The sequence below is a fragment of the Nicotiana attenuata genome, unplaced genomic scaffold (assembly GCF_001879085.1).
Source record: "Nicotiana attenuata strain UT unplaced genomic scaffold, NIATTr2, whole genome shotgun sequence".
In the NCBI taxonomy this organism is placed as follows: Eukaryota; Viridiplantae; Streptophyta; class Magnoliopsida; order Solanales; family Solanaceae; genus Nicotiana; species Nicotiana attenuata.
Window position 1 is genome coordinate 112,221 of NW_017671554.1, and position 13,752 is coordinate 125,972.

The following is a 13,752-nucleotide window of genomic DNA, read 5'->3' on the forward strand; positions in this document are numbered from 1 at the left end:
TTGCCTCCTCATATGAAGAAGGTTCACTGTCATTGCAAATGTCTCTTACAAGACTTTGACTTTCAGGAATCAGAGTATCAGGGGAAACATGATGACTCTTGGAAAATGCAGCATTAAGAGAGAATGGTGTAGTTAAATTACAGTGATCAGCAGGGGATGGTGACTTCAATTTTGGAAGTGAGTGTAGGTAATATTATAAATATAGTGGTGTTTTGAGAGGTCTTTGTGACTTCCTTAGGGTAATGGAGGTCTGGCCTGGATGATCCCTAACAAGAGATGTGTTGTGGTTTGAAGACTGTGGTGTGTCAAATTGTGGTAAGGAGGTAGAAGGTTCAGATGACATGTAAGGTCTCACAGGTGTTAAAGGAATATCATGGTCTAAAGGTTGATTGTGTGCAATACTTATGCCATTATCACTATCATAGAGATGTCTATCATTCTCAGGAGAACAATCAATGAAAGGAACATGATTGTTAAAGATAGAGGGGAAATATGCAATTTCAGATGTTAGAGTGAATGGAAATACACTTTCAATGAAGACAACATCCCTGAAGATATGTATCTTATTAGTGGAAAGACTTAGGACTTCTACCCATTGACTCCATAAGGATAACCAATGAATATATGTGGTGATGTTCTGGGTTCAAATTTGTCCCTATGCACCTTAGGCACATAAGGATAACACAGACATCCAAAACTTTTCATGTAGGAGTATATTGGTTTTCTTTTGTAAAGTAGTTCAAATGGGGATTTAGGGTGACTATGAGAAGAAGGTAGTCTATTTATAATGTAGGTTGCACACAGAATATATTCACCCCAGTACTTCACAGGCAATTTTGATTGGAATAAAAGTGCTCTAGCAGTTTCCAGGAGGTATTTATGTTTTCTTTCTACTACGCCATTCTGTTGTGGTGTGTAGGGCAGCTCCTTTGATGGATGATGCCTTTGGATTGAAAGAATAGGTTTGCTTCTATACTAGTAAATTCTGAACCATTGTCAGATCTGATAGTTTTGATTTTGGTGTTGAATTGAGTCTCAACCATGGAAACAAATGTTTTTATTACTTGTAGGGTATTGCTTTTGTAGGTTAGAAGGTTGGTCCAGGTGCACCTACTGTAATCATCTACCACTGTAGGGAAATATTTGTAATTATCATGTGTTGTCACATGATAAGGTCCCCATTTGTCTATGTGGAGTAATTAGAAAATTTCAGTTGTGAAGTAGGTCTTCTGAGGGAATGGAAATCTCCCTTGTCTAGCCATTGGACAATGGAACATATGAAAGGTTGTTTAGATGGGAAGGAGACAGGGATAGAGGAGATCCCTCTTATTTTAACAAAGGATACATGCCCTAATCTATTGTGCCACAAAATGTTCATATCATAACAGTAGATGCACAAGAATTCAAAACAAAAATAGAACTTTGATTTTTATTGCTTGAACTTGAACTATTTACAAGGGGAAAAGAAACACACTTATTTGTGGAGATTGAACTATGTACAAATGAATGACCATGATAGGGTGAATTGTGTGTGTGCAGTGAATCTATCAGTAAGGCAAGAAGCTGAATTGCTGACTAAAGAATTTGTATACCTATTTCTTAGACACTTTGGACAAAGAAACTACAGACCATCATAGGCCTTACCAATCTCCAGAGGCCTCTTCATTGAAGGGGCTTGCAGATTGCAAAGGTGATCAGTAAAGGCTACTATACTTTTGGGGTTGGAACTGGCTAGACAGTGCATGGAAATCAGATTGTATTTAAAAGAGGGTATAAACATTACTCTATGTAAGATGATATTAGGCACAAGTGGTGCACTACCAATTTTTGTTACCTTTACTTTATAGCCATTTAGGAGGACAACTAGAAGTGGGTAAGGTAGTGACACAATATTGGTAAGAAGGGATTTATTAAAGGTCATATGATTTGAAGCTCCTGAGTCTAATATCCAGGAGTCAGTCTTATTTTTGAAACACTCACAAGACAATTTACCAAAATCAATAGAGGAGGTGCCAACTACTATACCTGCAAAGTTCACAGCTCCAATGGTGGAATTGCCAGCATTCATATGTTCTGCTCCATTCCCAGCTTGGAAGTGTAGCAACAGGCTCATGATCTGTCCATATTGCTCTGTTGATTGGCTGATGTTTTGGTCTTCATCCAAATTAGTGGCTTTCTCTACCTTGTTGCAAGATGTGTTATGGTGAACATCGGCCACCACCCTTTTCCCCGGTTGAAACTCTGACTTCGATTAAAACCTTGACCTTGATTGAAGTTTTGATTAGGATTGTTATTTTGATTGCGTGAGTGGCCAGAATTATCAGGATAGCCGTGTAATTTGCAATACTTGTCTTTAGTGTGACCGGGCTTTTTGTAGTAGTCACACATAGGTCTTCCCCTACCATAACCACTGTAATTGCCATTGTTGGGTGAATAATTGGTCCTATATGCATTAGGCCTAGAGCTGGTGGCATTCAGTGATGTGGACTCAATGAACAATTGAGTGTTTGTCTTGATTTCTCTCTGTTTCTCGTCTTGTATCAGCAAAGAAAAGGCTTGAGCCAATGTTGGCAATGGATTCATCATCAGGATGCTTCCTCGAATCACAGTGTATGTCTCATTCAGACCCATAAGTAACTGTATTAGCCGCCTATCTTGTTCAGCTTTGTAGAAGTTTTCCTTGGCACCACAAGTACAATTACAGCTGCACTAGGACCTTTTGCTCAAAGTGCTCAATTCCTCCCAAAGCTTTTTCAATTTAGTGTAGTAGCTAGTGATATCAATGGTCCACTAGGATGTATCATTGATTTCCTTCTGAATTTGATATAATCTAGCTCCATTTGTTTGCTCATATCAATCCTCTAAATCAATCCATTCCACAACATCATTCGCGTATTCAACACTATCCGCAATGTCCTTCGAGAGAGAATTGAGGATCCAGGAGGTCACCATATCATAACATCGCTCCTACTGACGGAATGTGGGCGAGTGGGGATCTGGACGTTTACATTTGCATTTATGAACCCTAGTTTATTTTTGACTGACAGTCCTCACAATACACTGCGCCTCCATGATCGATAACCAACTCCACTGAAAGGAGTTGACACAAGCATATCACCAGGATTATCTGATGGGTATAGATACAAAGGATCGCTAGTATCGATTCCGAAATTTCCTTGAATTCCTACATTCACTGTTGTAGTATCTATGCCGTTCAAATCGTCCACAGCCATGAGAAATTGAAGCTAGTTATGCTAGTATTTCATTATTGGAAGAAGAAGCCTTTGATTAGGCACTCAAATTAGGGCAAATGGAGCAGACCTAAAAAATCGAGCGAAATTAGGGCTAAATCGAAGAGATGATGAACTGAAGAGAGTAACAGAACAAAGGAGATGATCGTAGTGGGATGGCCGGGCTCTGATACCATGTAAAACACAGGTCCTCACCTTACTCAAGCTCGAGGTGAGCTACAATGGACATCGGAGAGATAGAGTTTGCATAACGAAGAGAGAGAAGAAAGAAGAATCTAGAATGGGCCAACCGACCTTTCTTACATATGTCGCATCAATATATACAAAATATCCTAACTAAAATGAATAACAAGAATAGCCTCCTAACAAATTAACTAGCCACTTTACAAGTATATAGTCACTTTTACATAATTAGCCATCTCAACAAGCACGGACCTGATTTTGTTTCAAAATCAAGCAAGTGGAAATTTTGTTTGTTAATGAGATACAGTGAAACTCGAGCACAAGACCTCTGTCTGTTCTAATATCACGTTAAATTGTGTGATCATGTCATCTAGAACCTGTTAGCAATTTCTTTGCTAACAGGTTATGGCTTTACCTTTACAAAACAAACTGACAGGTAAATAAGTGTAGATACGTGCATACAAATACATGTGACATCTTTAGAAATTCCAAACTTCATTATTTTACTGTACTTGTATCATAAGTTGCTATCAATTTCTACCAAGCTGACAACTATGGGAGTAAAATTTGACAGTCTTTTTCCTTGACCGTTCATTTCAGAAGTTTAGTACTACTTACCCTTCACTATTAAGGAATAAGAGTAGAATTAGTCTTGGTAATAAAACGATCCATTTTTATAACGCATTGAACTTGATTTTTGTTATTTCGGTGAAGGTATATACAAAATACTTTAAATTTGTAACATTTTCAACTAATTGTGTAGCTCAAGATGCTAGTTATTAACCTCTTCAAGAATTGGCACTTTTTGTGAAAAGTAAAACTAAAGAGTTTAAGTTCTATACAATGATAGTATTTGATCACCTAAAAAATAATTATTATTAACAACCATAGTAATTAAGTCCAACAAACCATATAGTAAGTCGAACTAATAACCTGAAAATAGGACGTTGAACCTTTTGCGACAATGCGCAAGTTAAATTATACTGATAGTTCAAAAAAATTATAATGTATGTGCATATAAGTGAAATCCAAAACTTAATGTACTTGCATATAATTGGTAGCTTTTCAAGATGGCTCGGTATTTAGTTCATTATTTAGTAAACAGCGTAAATATTTGTAACTTATTTTTCGACATGCATGTTTTGCAATATTTTCGTCTAGGAGAACGTACCTTTGGCTGTTTTTCTTTTTTCTTTTTCTTTCTCAAGTCTATCAATAAAATGATTACTACATAAATATATTAATACAGATTTTTGGCCATCCTTTTCTTGATAGCGACATACATTGCTTATCTTTTATTAAATTTAGTTTGGCACTTTCTAAATGTGACTCTATTTTAAAAGGTGAGTGTGGTGGTGGGACGGTGCAGTAGAATGGGATTCTGTTATTGGAGTATAAATTTGTGTTGCTTGTGCATGAATGTACGACTGATATATAAGGCAGAAAAAAAAAAGAAAAAAAAGAAAAAAGAAGAAAGAAGCAAGTAGAGTGTATTGGGGACAGAGTTCTGAGAGAGTGACATAAGCAAGAGAGTATTTGTTTGGGTTCAAAAATTGGATGAATTTTGTATTTATTGATGGATAGTGATGGTGGTAGTGATGGCTCTAATCTTGTGGGGACTAATTTTTGGATTTCTCTTTTGAAGAAAAAATTAAAAGCTATTGCTCCTTTTTTATGGATACCCCACCTGGTATTCAGTATTCGAATTCGTTCAAGAAAATCCACATTGAGGGGAGGTGGGCGAGCAGGAGTAAAAGCGCTTTCTAACAAAAGTGATTTTATACCTAAGGTTCGAACCAGAAACTTCTGTTAAAGAGATAATTGATACTTTGTGCTCTTTAACTAAAAGAGTCTAATTTGTACACACCAATAGCGTAAAAAAGGTTTTGAAGCATAAGATCACATAAAAGATAAATATTAGTAACCATATATAAAAAACGAGATTATAACATACTCTCTCTAATTCACTTTAATTGATTTTTTGTCCCTTTTTTGTGGTCCATAATATTTGATTTTTTCAGATATAAAAAAGGAGTTAACTTTTTTTTTCCAAAGTTACCCTTGGAGTAAAGAGCCTAGGAGTATTTGTTATATTTTCAATGAACAAATTAAGGTAAATATGGTCAATTTCATTGTTAATAAATGCTAAAAGATAAATTTCTTAATATGTGTAAAAACAACTAAAAAATTAATTAAAGTAGGCCGGAGAGTATACAATAAGACACTAAAATAAAATGATAATTAAAAAAAATTGTAATACTATAGGTGAAATCCTAATAAAATACTCACATTAAATTAAGGAGAGATAGAAGAAGTTATCAAATATTAGGTATGGTGGAGGAGAGAAGAGTGACAGAGAAGACTTTGGTCAAGATAAACAAACATAGTGTGGATTGGAATGCATTGCCCCATCCCTTTCCTCCATATTAAGGAAAGTGGAATCTCTGCAATTCCCATCCTTCCCAATGTTTTATGTCTCTTATTTTCTTTACTCTTTTCTTTCACCATTTCAGTGTCTAAAATAGTTAGTGACTTAAAAAGCTTACTTCTACTTCTTAGGAAATTTCTCTATACTCTATCACCACCTTTAATTTAATTTTTCTACCTTCTTTTTAATAATTTAATTCTAACTTTTTTTTTTGGGAAAGGTTGCTTAGTCGAACATATTGTTCTTCTTAATATATTTATTGAATTTTATTGTACCTATAGTACGAAACTTAAAAGCTTTCTCCGCTATTTAAATTATGTACGAGAAATTATAAAATATTTGTTCTTGAGAAGTTTAAGACATAATGGATATGTTAATTTATGTAAAAAGTTAGAGAAATATCATAGTGAACAGTAATATTTAATTATTTATAAACTTGGAAGAGGATTGAGTTGTGAGATCAATCAAATCTTTTTATTGAAATAGAAGAATATTAAATAAGAGACATTATATAACATGATGATATCTCATACTGCACTGCACAAAGGAAGCAAATCTTGATTTCCTATTTTGCTTTTTTCTTGGAATAGATTCGGAATGTTTGACCTGAATGTTTTTCAATCAGTTGATACTAATTTAATAAACATTCAAACTTTTAGTTTATTAGTGCACATTAATTTATTTCATAATTTACAAAGAAAAGAAGCTTTATTAAATATAGAATATATTACTCTCTCCGGTTCACAATAAGTGTCCAATTTGCTTTTTCATTTTGGTTCAAAATAAGTGTCCAGTTATGTAATCAAGAAAGAATTCAATTTGTTTTTACAAAATAACCCCTATGTACATATCCCTAAAAAGTTTTCTTACTCCTCACATTAAATGTTTAATTAGGGGTAATTTAGTCATAGTAAGTATTTTTGTATAGAATTTAGTATTTTCTTAATGGGCGTGCTAAAAACAAATTGGACACTTATTGTGAATCGGAGGGAGTAATAAATAAAGAGCAGCCAGCCTAGCACTTGTCGAATATATAGCAGTAGATAACAAAGAAATAAAAATAAAGATTGTTACGAACTTATGATGTCAAATATTATAAATTTCTGTGATTTCTTGGATTGATAGAACGGCGTCTCTCTTAGTTAAATAAGATATCAAGGGTTTCTACAGTTTCCAATATGATATTTGTGATTGTTTGGACCTTCCATATTCAGAAATTATAATACTTCCTCCGGTCTAAAATAAGTGACTTTTTAGATGTTTTTACACAGATTAAGAAATCTATCTTTTAACATTAGTTAGCAATAAAATTGACAATATTAACCTTTACTATCTTTTCACATAAATACTCCTAACACATGCTCCAATACTATTCACTCCAAGAGCAATGTAGGAAAAAAATAATTAATTCATTCTTGAAATTTGAAAAAATCACTTATTTTGGACCACAAAAAGAAAAGGCCAAAAATTATTTATTTTGGACCGGAGGGAATATTTTACTTCGTTGTTCACATCTCAACCATGCAAACGTGCATGGGAATGCGCAGGCCTCCAATATTTCTTATTGCAAATCAATATATCAATATTCAGGTCTAAAACCACTCAAATATCAATCGAGGGGCCTATGTGTGTTGACTTATTACACATGTCACACGATGCATGGTACAACTGTTAGAGCATGAATATATTATTATTAATAGTATTATAATATGTTATTTACCTTATTTTTCAGGTTATTAACTCTACTTAATAACAACAACTACCTCTAGTTAGTTTTTAAATGATTAATTAGTTTGAAAAAAGTTCACATTATCTTTGCATATAAGTTAAAATCCCATAATAATAATAAGGCCTAACGCTAGTACAGTTGCAATGTATAACTATTTTTCCATAACATCATGGAGTATTAAAGGACTACTTCAAATTTCAAACTTCGCCCCACGAAGAAATTTCTTCTTGCATTTTGGCCCCTGCAAGAGCTGAATATTTCTTATCTTTTTCTCTTTAGGAGAAGTTAAATCTATGAATAGTGAATAAGGGAAAAAATAAGGGGGAAAAAGAGATAAATACGATGAGATTGGAATCTTACGCCTAAATGATGACACGTGTAATTTATGTAGAGCGGGTCAACTCTGCTTAAAGGTGGGAGGCTGAAGATGCTACACTTTGCATGGTACTATAGTTTTGCTTTCTAAGAATAGTAAACTAATAGTCAAACTTCAAATAGATTACTATTATACACCTTGATGGGAGAATAAAGATAAGTATCTAGCTGTGAGCACCAAATATGATTTTTTTTATTTAAAAAAAAGGAAACAAGCTGGAGAGAATATTAAATTTGTAAGCAGAGACGGATGATCAATAATTTAAAGTTCATGAGTTTCTACAACAATTTTTAGTTAATATTATTATAATTAAATTTATAGTTAAATACTTATAAATATTTAGTAAATTTTATAAATATATAAATATACAAGGTCGGAGCAAAAGTTACTGAGTTTATAACCGACCCTCTAGATCTTTCCCTGTTTGTAGGTCAGGCTTGATGTTGGAGTAACATCACTGATTTTCTCAAGTCAATAGTTTGGCAAAAAGTGGAAGGCAACTGGGTTGTCTGAGAAGAAATGTTAATTATAGGCCAGTGAAAATAGAGCTGGATGCCATATTTTCTAATCATAAGTCTAGCTAGCTCTCACTCAATATTATGAAAAAGCTAAGTGTAGGGTACCTGCAAAGTGGGAGATGATGAAGATCCTTATATACAACACTTCATTGCCATTGACTATTTAGTACCCCTTTTAGGCTAGGATACCAGGTCTATATGCAAAGGTCCTATATTCACCTAACTCTATAATCTCCACTCTCGACAAACCAATATTAAAATATATACACATATTACTTTTTAGAATATAAATATTTGTTGTGTGTATTCGTTAAATTTTAATTCTTATTGAGGGGTACTAGATAACACCACTTGGTTGGATGGTGCTCATTCACAACTAGTTATACAGTTAGAAAATCATATAAGCTAGACTGTTAGTTTGTGAGTGCCTTTAAGGATTACTAAAGAACTTGGTTCGTTACCTTACTCCTTAGGTGTAAGCAAACATAATCAGTAAAGTAGACACATCAAACTTTTACGTGAAAAATTACCCGGCTTAAAAGGTGCAAAAATCACGACCTACAACGTAGGATTTTAGCTTCAACTTCACTACAACAATGAGCCAAATGTATTGATTACAAATCTGTAACTCAATACTCTTTAGTTCTCCTACTTCAACTATTTGACTTGCAAGTTACTCCAACTTGCAAAATCAAACACTCACTCCAACTTACTGATTGTATATAACACTTTGATTACGACTCGATTTTCTAAAACAAATTTACTAGACTGACTTAAGAAGAACACAAAACCGGTACTCGACTTGAGTATAGAAAATACAGTTCTTCAGCTGATGTGTAAAAGGATAATCTCAGCAGTCCAAAAAGATAGTATTTAAATTGCTTGGACTCCGAGATCTTTTAGCAGCCCTATGTGTAGCCAGCTTCTCGTTTGATAGGTCTCTTACTGCTCCAAGGACTCCACAATTTTTATACTCTTATCTCTCGCTTATGAAGACATATCTTGTTGGAAACAACCCTTATCATATTAATAGTCCTCTTCCAACAAACTCGAACTTGGGTAACTTTAAAATAAGTTACTGTCTTGCAAGAACATGCAATCATCAACCTTGTGTGACGACCCGACCCGTCGTCCCAGGAGTTACCGCCCCGTTTCCCCCATTCTTATACTTCTTCATGTTTCATTATCAGTATTCGGTGTGTTAGAGTTGATTTGGATTGGTTTTGGTAGAAAATGAGACACTTAGTCTCTTTAAGGAAGGCTTGTTTTGGAAAAGTCAACCGGATGTTGACTATTGAGTTAGAGGGTTCGGATGCAATTTCCGGTGATTCAGTTAGCTTCGGGGGATGATTTGTGACTCAGGAGTGTGATCGGAATTGATTTTGGAGGTCCGGTGTAGAATTAGGCTTGAATTGGCAAAGTTAGTATTTCGGCGAATTCCGGTTGATAGGTGAGATTTTGATCCGAGGGTCGAAATGGGATTCCGAGAGTTGCTGTAGCTTCGTTAGGTGATTTTGGATATGTGTGCAAAATTTCAGGTGATACGGAGGTGATTTGGTTGGGTTTTTGATCGAATGCGAGTTTCGAAAGATTTTGAAGAACTTAGGCTTGGATTTGATGTAATTTGATGGTTTTAGTGTTAATCGTGGTGTTTTGATGATTGGAGCAAGTTTGAATAAGGTATTGGATCATGTTTGGGTTTTTGTTCGAGGTCCCGGGGGCCTCGGGGTAAGATCGGATGGTTAAACGGAGAGTTTTGGAATTTTTGCATGTTAGAGGTCAGCTGGTATCTGGTATTTCCGCATCTGCGGAAAAGGGACCGCAGATGCGGTTCCGCAGATGCGAAGAAGGGGTCCCAGGTGCAGACTGGACCAATTGGAGGAATTTCGCAGAAGCGGGCGTATTCCCGCAGATGCGGTGTCCGCAGGAGCGGAAAATGACCGCAGAAGCGGTCCTGAGGAATTTTGAAGAAATCCGCAGAAGCGGAGGAACAGCCGCATAAGCAGTAACCGCATATGCGGTATCTGGGTCGCAGAAGTGGAAAAAGGCCTGGGCAGAAGGGTTTTTAAATAACATTTCATCCGCGAGCTTGGGATATTTTCCACCATTTTTGAACAACCTTAAGAGCTATTGGACGAGAATTGAAGGTGATTTCGACTGGGATTGATTGGAGGTGAGTTATATGACCTTGAAACACGATTATTATGTGAAATTTACCTAGAAATTCATGGAAATTAAGCCTAAAATTGATGAACTAGGGCTTGAGTTTTTGATATTTCAAACTGGGATTTAATGGGTCATTTGAGCTCGGATTTGAGAGTTCTTGGTATGTATGAACTCGTGGCGAGATAAGGAATCCGGTGATGTTAATTTTCTGATTTTTCGAGAAGTGGGCCCGGGGCTCGGGTTTTTGCAATTTCGTGATTTTCGATGTTTTTCGATTCTTTTCGATTGGGTTATGTTCCCTTAGCCTATTGTGATGTATTCGCTCTGATTTTGGATAGATTCGACGCGCGTGGAGGCCGATTTGATGGGCAAGGGTGCCGCGAGCTAGAGATTTCACCGGTTCGAGGTGAGTAATGATTGTAAATGATATCCTGAGGGTTTGAAACCCCGGATTTGCATATCGTAGTGTTATATTGAGGTGACTTGCACGCCGGATAGCGAGCGTGGGGTAGAGCACCGTTGGGGATTGTGACTTGGTCCGTCCTGATTGTTGATTTTACCGCGTATTTGACTGAAACTTATTTGATATTATCATGATTTGGGCTGATTGCCATATTTGGGCTTCGTGCCAATTATTTGAACCCTTCGGGGATTTTATCACTGTTTCCTCACTATTTGACATACTACTTGAACTCAGTCCTGTTGATTATACTGATTTACAAACTCAGCCGTTTTAATTGAACTTTGAGACTTATATGATATTTTCCACTGTTATTTGGGCTGAGCACTACTATTTTTATTGATGCCCGAGGGGCTTATGATGTTTTCTGGACTGAGTGAGGCCGAGAGCCATATGTGAGGATATGTCGAGTGTATTGTGAGGAGGCTTTCAGGCCTCGAGTGTATTGTGAGGAGGCTTTCAGGCCTCGAGTGTATTGTGAGGAGGCTTTCAGGCCTCGAGTGTTATGTGAGGAAGCTTTCAGGCCTCGAGTGTGATGTGAGAAGGCTTTCAGGACTTGTTTTATATGCCACGAGGTGGCTTGATATTGCGCTTGGGCCGTAAGGGGCCCCTCCCGGAGTCTGCACACCCCCAGTGAGCGCCGTCGACGATAAATAAATAGAGCGGGCTGCACGCCGCAGCGAGATGTGGATCGGGCTGCACGCCGTAGCGGTTACTATATGATACTGTTTTGAGAGTGATCTGAGAGAGAGAGAGCCCGACGGGCTGAGAGTGTTTCTGAGAGTGCCGAGGGGCTGGTACTATTTTGAGATATTGCCCGAGCGGCGAACTTTTATGTGCTCATCTTGCATATTTACTTGCCTTTCTACCTGTTATACTGCGGTATTTGTGCCCGAGGGGCAGATTTTTCTGTGCTTATCAGCACTAACTGTTTTGAAATCGTTTTCGTAATTATTGAAAAGATCATTTCAAAAGAGATTTGAACTAATCCGAGGTATTTCTAAAGATTTCACAAATTACACTGTTTTTCTCAAAGGATAGTACCCTGTTTCTATGCAGCATGTTGGTTGCTTTACGTGATTTTTTACTGCTCAGTTGTTATTTACCTTTATTACTCACTGAGTTGGAGTACTCACTTTACTCCCTGCACCTCGCGTGCATTTGTAGGTATTTATTCACCCGGTAGCGGGTATTGACTGCGTGGAGGCAGAGTTGTAGAGGTTTTAGTGAGGTGACTGCCGGCGTTCGCAGCACCACTGTCTTTCTATGTTATTCATTATTCTTGTTCAGTGTATTTCTAGACTGTAAAGTGGGAATTTCATTATTATAGATGCTCGTGACTTGTGACACCCCTATCGGGCTGTGTTGGGTTGTAATTACGTTAATTAATATCATTAAATCATATTCGAACTGTTATTTAACTGATTAACTGCTTATAAGTGGTGTTCTGAAATGGTCTGGCTGGCCTTGTCTTCACGAGAGGCGCCATCACGACCGGAGCGGGGTTGGATCGTGACAAGTTGGTATCAGAGCCTAGGTTACTAGGTCTCACGAGTCATGAGCAGGTTTAGTAGAGTCTCGCGGATCGGTACGGAGACGTCTGTATTTATCCTCGAGAGGCTGCAGAACCTTTAGGAAAAACTTCACCTTCTTGAATTCTTATCGTGCATCCTTGATTCAGCTTGAAAAGAAACTCTTGAAATTCCTTCCACGCGTTCGTAAGCGCACATGAGCGCTCAGTATCAGATGTGCCTTGATGGCTTGTGATTCCCCGATCAAGGGGCGAGATGTGATCTCTGTGAGTTTGATGTTGGGCCAGTCTGGAGGACTTGAGGCCGGATCTTGCCTATGGCTTGAGCACCGAGGTGCTGATTGTGTGAGCAAGTGTTTTGAACTTATATGTTCGGTATTGTCCCTATTAGCCGGAATGGCGGTTGGATATCCATGTGATGAGTATGTTAGTACTGCGAGATGTATCTATATGACTTGGTAGTGACGAAGAAGTCTGCCGGATAATAGATGAACTGTTAAGCGTTCGATTCCTATTGTGATTTGATGTGTAGCCCGAATTATGGGCGCGTGAAGAATATTTTCGTGTCTCCTAGTTGGGGAGTGAAGTGCATTACATGTGGCGGTATGAGTTCAGACTGAGGAAGACTAAATGACTGTGTAACGTACATGATGGTGGAAGGTATGTTGAAGTACTAAATTGAGGCAAAGCAGGTGGGTTATCTCCTGCGGAGTGTTCTTTAGTGGTATGATCCTTACGTGTATGTTAGAAGGACTCATGTGTAATCGAAGGGTACATGTTGAAATTGAAAAATTCGGGTCGCTTAAGAGAGTGGACTCAGTTGATGTGGGGATAAATGCGAGGGTTGTAGAGGATTTCAGTACTAGATGATCTATGTTTTCACAAACTTGTAGATGATTTGAGTTTAATCTCACTATTACATTGTGGCATCATTAGAGTAAAAGTGTTATGAGTTGTTAAATGTGTTTTGATATATGGCTTCGAGCAAGTTGGGGAGGTTGCTGTTGATTAGCTGATTGCACGGTTATGTGCTATGTTGGTTACGTCTCGAGGTATGCTGGCGAATCGGTTCTGTTGCAAAAATTGAGTCCGAGGATGTGCTAGTGAAGC